Source organism: Mus pahari, chromosome 7, assembly GCF_900095145.1.
Source record: "Mus pahari chromosome 7, PAHARI_EIJ_v1.1, whole genome shotgun sequence".
Taxonomy (NCBI): domain Eukaryota; kingdom Metazoa; phylum Chordata; class Mammalia; order Rodentia; family Muridae; genus Mus; species Mus pahari.
In genome coordinates, this window is record NC_034596.1 from 29,074,172 (window position 1) to 29,080,171 (window position 6,000).

Consider the following 6,000-nt stretch of genomic DNA (forward strand, 5'->3'; position numbering starts at 1 on the left):
TCTTTACACATAACATCTCCTTCCCCTGGTGTTCAAATGTCCACACCCTTTCCTTGTTTATTGGCTAAAATATTTCCACAAAAAGAAAACTTACTGTCTGGCTATCCCGAGGTGCATTTTTTTTTTTTTTTACACAAAAGGCAGTATAAATGCTCTTTCCAGTTCTATTTTCAAAATAATTTGTTGTTTCTCTAGCGTGTCCCCAAAGTGATCACGAATTCCTTTGATCTGACACATTAGCTGGGATCATTAATAATTCATGGTGTTTTATATAATGCAAGTGCTTGGAGTCCCCTAAGGTTATTTTTGTCATTATTGATGCTAAAATCATTCAATCCTAATCCTGGGATGCAAGATCCAGAAAGTTCTATTAAGTAGAAGAATCAGACAGAAAGGTACACAGCACAGGTATTCAACAAGACCCTCAGAGAGAAAGATCGTGCCCAGAGTCCTATGGCCTCAGAGCAGCATAGCTGCTAACCTGCAGGAAGGCCAGCATAAGCCAGCGATGCTGGTGCTGCTTCTGCAAATGAGATCAGATGATGTGCCAGCCCTCGTGTCTGGCTTGTGTGGCCACGAACTGCTTGTGAAGTTCACCTGCACGAAGCCGTGTAGTTATACAAGTCTGCTCCTGCTCCTTTGCACTATCCAGTGGTGACAGTAGAGGACAGCATCGTCACCTCCCTCCCCAGGGACTGTAGTTTCTTCTGTGACTATTCTGGGACATGCCCTCTGTGTCTTACACCAGAGTGTCCTTGAGAGCTGTGTCCTGTGTATTGGGTTACTTGGCATATCTCCCCAAAATAGATCAGTCAGTTCTCAAAAGAGCATAGATCCTTTCAGCAGGAAATGGGAACTACACACCCCAATATTCTATTTTTATTTTAGCTGAAACTTAGAAGCAATTCTATCCAACTAAATTATTCACAATAATCAGAAAAAAAAGCAAAAGATTTTTTTTAACCTTTTAGCCTGTCTTTTTTTCTCAGCACTCTGTGCATAAGAATAGCAAAGTTTTATAGACATGAAAGGAAAAAAATAATAAAATCCTGGCTTGAGAGGATCAGAAAGAGTCTCTAACTTCAAGCGTAACATAAAAAATCTCAAGTAGCTAAAAATGAACAAACAAAAAACCAAACCAAACAAAAAAACAAACAAAACCAAATAATTCTCACACAATTAATTTTGAAATGGATATTTAATCTAAAAATTAAAACATTTTAAGCATCACCCCCCCCCCTCAAAACATCTTCTTATAGTAACAGAATTAGGGGACACTTCCAAGTGTAACTAGATATAGAAAAACCAACTTCCATAATTTAGTTATTTTGAAATNTGCACGATTCCCAGAAAGTGGGTGAACCATCAGGTATGTTGCTAGCACAATAAATGCAGTTTTCTAACATACACAAAGATACTAAAATAACAAGGACCAACAATATAGCTACAAATGATCCAAAAGGAAGCAGAATCAGTTCAGCCGTAAACAGTGTAATGCAGAAGAAGGAGGCCTTGCAATAGTTAGCCTCCATTTCTCTGACAAAATGTACAAGAAAATCAAACTGAAAGGAAAAAACCCATTTACTCGCTTCACAGCTTCAGATTCCAGTCATGGTTGCTCGACTGCCACCACTTTAGGGCTGAGGCAAAAGCATGGGGACTGGGAGCGTGTAGGGGGGCAAAGCTGCTCACTTCTTACTCAAGAGGGAGGAAGAGAGAGAGATAACCTCCCAACATCTCCTTCAAGAACAAGCCTCTACTGACCAGGACCCAGCCCCTTCCTGCAACATCCTAAGCCTGTCACGGAAACTTCAGCACCTGGATTTGAGCTCTGCTCCAGCCCCAAGCTGTGTCACGATGCTTATCCCAAGTAAGAACAAGAGAGAGACTGAAACAAATGAATTCTGACATTGCTTCTAAGATGAGGTTTAACTGGATTAATTAGAGTCCAGTCACAGATCCTAAAATCAATTCTCTCGCAAGCTGCAGAGAATACTTCGCCTTCATGAGAAGAAGCAAAAACATATACTACGTGAAAATGCCCATTCTTTGACGTGATAACTAAGTGTCTTGAAGTTTAATACATAGATGCAATTCTACCTGTTAAAGAGACATAAAGTGAAGTTTTATGAAACCATTTTTTGTGGGTTTAATGATGGCTCAGCATCCGCTCAGGGCCTGGGCAGATAGGTGAAGCTGAACGCGGGATCACAGACTCAACACCACTCAACACCTGCTCCGGCAGGCATTGGGCTATGAGAAGCTGCAGGACCCTGGTCCTAGGGTGGGGAAATGCAGTCTGAGATCCCCGGGGACCTACCAAAGTTGGCTGAGGTCCCTTGGGACCTGCATGGACTCTTGGGCACCCCAGACGCCAATGGATGCTGGGGAAGATCTGACAAAGAAATGGGGACCCACGGGCTGGATCTAGCCTGGGGCTGAAGGGGGAAGGGGGAGGAGGGTACTCCAGCTGAGTCCTGCTGGGAGGAGAGGGTCCTTGGCTTGCTTGGCAGACAGCTTGACTTGGTGGAAACCAGGACTAGGAGCACTGAGAGGCCTCCTGTGGGAGATTAGACTCGGCTCTTTAGATGAAGACTTGTTCCATTGCTCCCCATGGCAGATCCCGATGAGAAGAGACAGTCCATGGCTTGAAAGCATTTATTGTCATGGCAGAGAGTTACGATGAATACACTTTCTCAGGGCGGGCCTGAGATTAAATACATTTGCAGGGAGGAGTGTCTGGGAAGGGGAGTTTATTGGCTAAACCTCCATGTCTTTAGGTACCTCATGGAGATACCTAAAATGGAGATCTGTCTTGAAGCTACGTGACCTGTGGTCACGTCTTCTGCCAATAGAGGGGCTTAGGGTGTTGCCCTTTCGTGACTGATGGCCATGGAATTATGGAGAGCTGAGGCCTGGTGTCAGGAGCCTGGTGTCTAGGAGCATGGCAAATGCCTACCGTCCCTTGCAGGGTCACCTGCGGGGTCATCGAGGTTTTAAACCTATCTCAACCAGAAACCAGGCTGCCTTTAACGGCCACAATTTTCTATGCACACTTCAGTAAGGTACTGCTAAAGTAAGTAATACCACCAAACACAAATCCCTAAGACTGAGGAGTTGTGTGCTATTGAGGACTCTTTCAAGATGTAGTAGGAGAGAAATACACAAAGGCTTGAGGTTGTGTGCAGAGAATGTTTTCATTTCTACCAGGTTGCAATCTGAAAAGAGGAACCGAATGTTCCATACATACTGCTACACACAGGATGGAGTAGCCCTGCCTAGCACAAGATGTAGCCTGGTCCATGCATACTGTTGATTCACAGTGTATCCCATTGTGTTGGGGAGGGATGCTGTGCATGCCACAATAACATTCATCAGCCCACATAAAGTAAATATATAAGTATCAATTTATCATGTGTTCAGAGTGGTTCAATAATGACTTAGAAGACATGGAAAAAAATTTACCTTCAGATGTGAGCAAGTTCGGAAAGATTGAATATACATAAAAATGATTGTGTGTGTGTGTGTGTGTGTGTGTGTGTGTGTGTGTGTGTGTGTGTTCTATATATGTATGGTGTATTCCCACCTGTGTGTGCATGGGGATTGGAGGAGGACACTGGGTGACTTGCTATTTTCTACCTGATTTCCTTGAGTCAAGGTCTGTTACTGAGCCTACAGCTCATCATTTTGGCTAAACTGGCAGGCCAGAAAGCCCCACTGATAGATCGCTTTTCTTTGCTCTTTACAAAGTTAGGATTTCTGGGACATAACGATACACAGCTTTTCTTCCTATGTGAGTTAGACATCTGAACTTGGGTCCTTGTCTTTACTCAATTAACTTCTTAACCATTGACCCATCTCCAGGGCCCCTAAACGTTTGTAATATTTTAATGAAACATTTAAGTATACTTGCAAATTTCAATAGTCCTGCTTTGAGCATGACTGACTGACTTATATAAGGAGTCAAGATTCCCTGCTTCTTACACCCACTAATCTCCGAGTGCAGGCATCAACTCACAGAAAGTGAAGAGGGTAGCAACTCCCACTCCTGACTTACAGCCTCGGCTTCCTGATACCCCTCATGAACCTCCTAGGGTTGTGAGAGATGAAAGACAGGTACTTAGCACCAGGATATCTGAAGCGCTTCAGGCTCCCTGAGGTAGAGAGATGAGCATCTGTGGAACCAGCCAGGATTCCAGAGCAAAAGGTTCACTCTTTGCATGGAGTGGGGCTAAGCAGAAGCCAAATAGAACTTCAGCTGTGCAAAGCCCAGTAAAGGACCCAGGGGAAAAAGCAGATGTTTGCCCAAGAATGTTGTATAACCAGAGAGCCCCTGCTCCAGTTGACCTCCTTGTTGGACAAGAGATCCACAAGAGATTCTTGTGATGGGATTAACACAAGTTTCATAAGGGATAATTCTCTGAGTTAAGAAGGCAGCCAGTTGGCTCTTCTGAGAGTAGTGGGAATATTCAGTGCCTACTCTCATTTTCTGGTTCTTCCCAGGGCTATCAGAGCAGGCACTGTTAGTACTAGTAGAAGCAGTTCATACGCATTTTGCCCACTGCAGCTGCCTCGTTGTCTCTGTTCTTGGTAGCATTCATTCCTCTTGTGCTTTCCTATCTTGGCTCTGACGTGATATAATTCTTATGAGTAGAACCGGTTTCCAGGTAATGCCATGTAGAAATAAAATATGCAGATGACTCAGGATGGTTTGCCAAGGAGGAGGCAGGTGATTAAGTAATAAAGCCCATCCACTGACCTGGAAATCTGAATGGGGATGTGGGCGTGGCCTTGTCTCAGCCCAATCTTCACTTTAGGAAAATGCCTGAACCAGGTAGCTTGTAAGGAACAGAGATTTACCTGTACCACACTGTACATGAATATATGCAATCAAGTTACAGGTAGGTTTGATGTGTGAAGCCCCATCTGCATTCTCAAGTGAGGACCAGGTACTATCATCCCCTACCTTCACAAGAATGGAACCTCATCTCAAAATGAACTTCGAAAGGGTACATTCTTTGGTCTGTTTATCTTAGACATTTGTAATGTCCATGCCCCTGATTTGTCCAGGGTTTGCTATGAATGAAGATGCTACATGCTGGCTAGAATACCTATAACCCTTCATTTATTTTCATGGGAAATGTTTCCAAATTTGAGAGAAACTGGAGACTCTGGAAGTCTGAGGTGCTTGGGGAAGCAGAGTCCTCCTTGGGATAGAGTTCTGCTACAGTAGGGCTGGTAGCAGGATGAGGAGTGTTCAGTGAACAGTGTAGCTTTGACATACTCTCCAAACCTGCCCACGATGCAGCCTTGAAAACAGACACTGAGACCTGCACAGGGAAGGCTGTGATGATGTCCAGATACCCAGACTCTGCACAATGATGTGACCATATGTTTAATTCCATATCTTACATCCTGTGTATGCACATTTAAAGGCTGAGAATGTGTATATACACACTTGTAAATTCCTGGTCCCCAGGACCTATTTGAATGATTTTCTGCTAAAGTTAAATGGTAAAGCGAATGATAAGCTAGCCAATCCTTAGAAATCACAGCTCCCATCAGCAGAAATAATGTAACCTCTGTTAAATGGCTTTTCATTTTCTTCACTGCAGAACCATTTAAGCAATTGAATACCAGATATTTATAGTATATACTATCCCTGACTTATCTGGAGTCCCATTCATGGTGATGTGTATGTATCTTTTATGGTGTCCTTTAAATTCTTGTGGACATTAATGTATTATGCCAGGTGGCTATAAAACCAGGTGTCATCCACTGATACTTCCAATGGCCCAGTTGTACCTCCTTCCTGTGAGACACCACAAAGAACAATGGGAGCAGTTTTAGCAAGTTCTGAGCAAGCCATACATCCTGTAATGAGCTTGCTCATCCTCTTGACAGATACAAGCACCCTTTCCCAAATCATATTAATCTAGGATTCTGTGAATTTCTTTAACATTTCATGGAATAAGGAAACTGCACCATCACAATTTTCCT

General features: G+C 43.4%; 1 long non-coding RNA gene across 1 annotated transcript in view; it reads right to left on the reverse strand.

Moving 5' to 3' along the window:
* The window catches only part of LOC110323995, a 53,349-nt gene extending 52,677 nt beyond the window's left edge, over positions 1 to 672 (reverse strand). Inside the window, exon 1 of the long non-coding RNA XR_002380659.1 lies at positions 598 to 672. This is a non-coding gene — a long non-coding RNA (uncharacterized LOC110323995). The remainder of the gene's footprint in view (positions 1 to 597) is intronic.
* Positions 673 to 6,000: the final 5,328 nt, after the last annotated feature.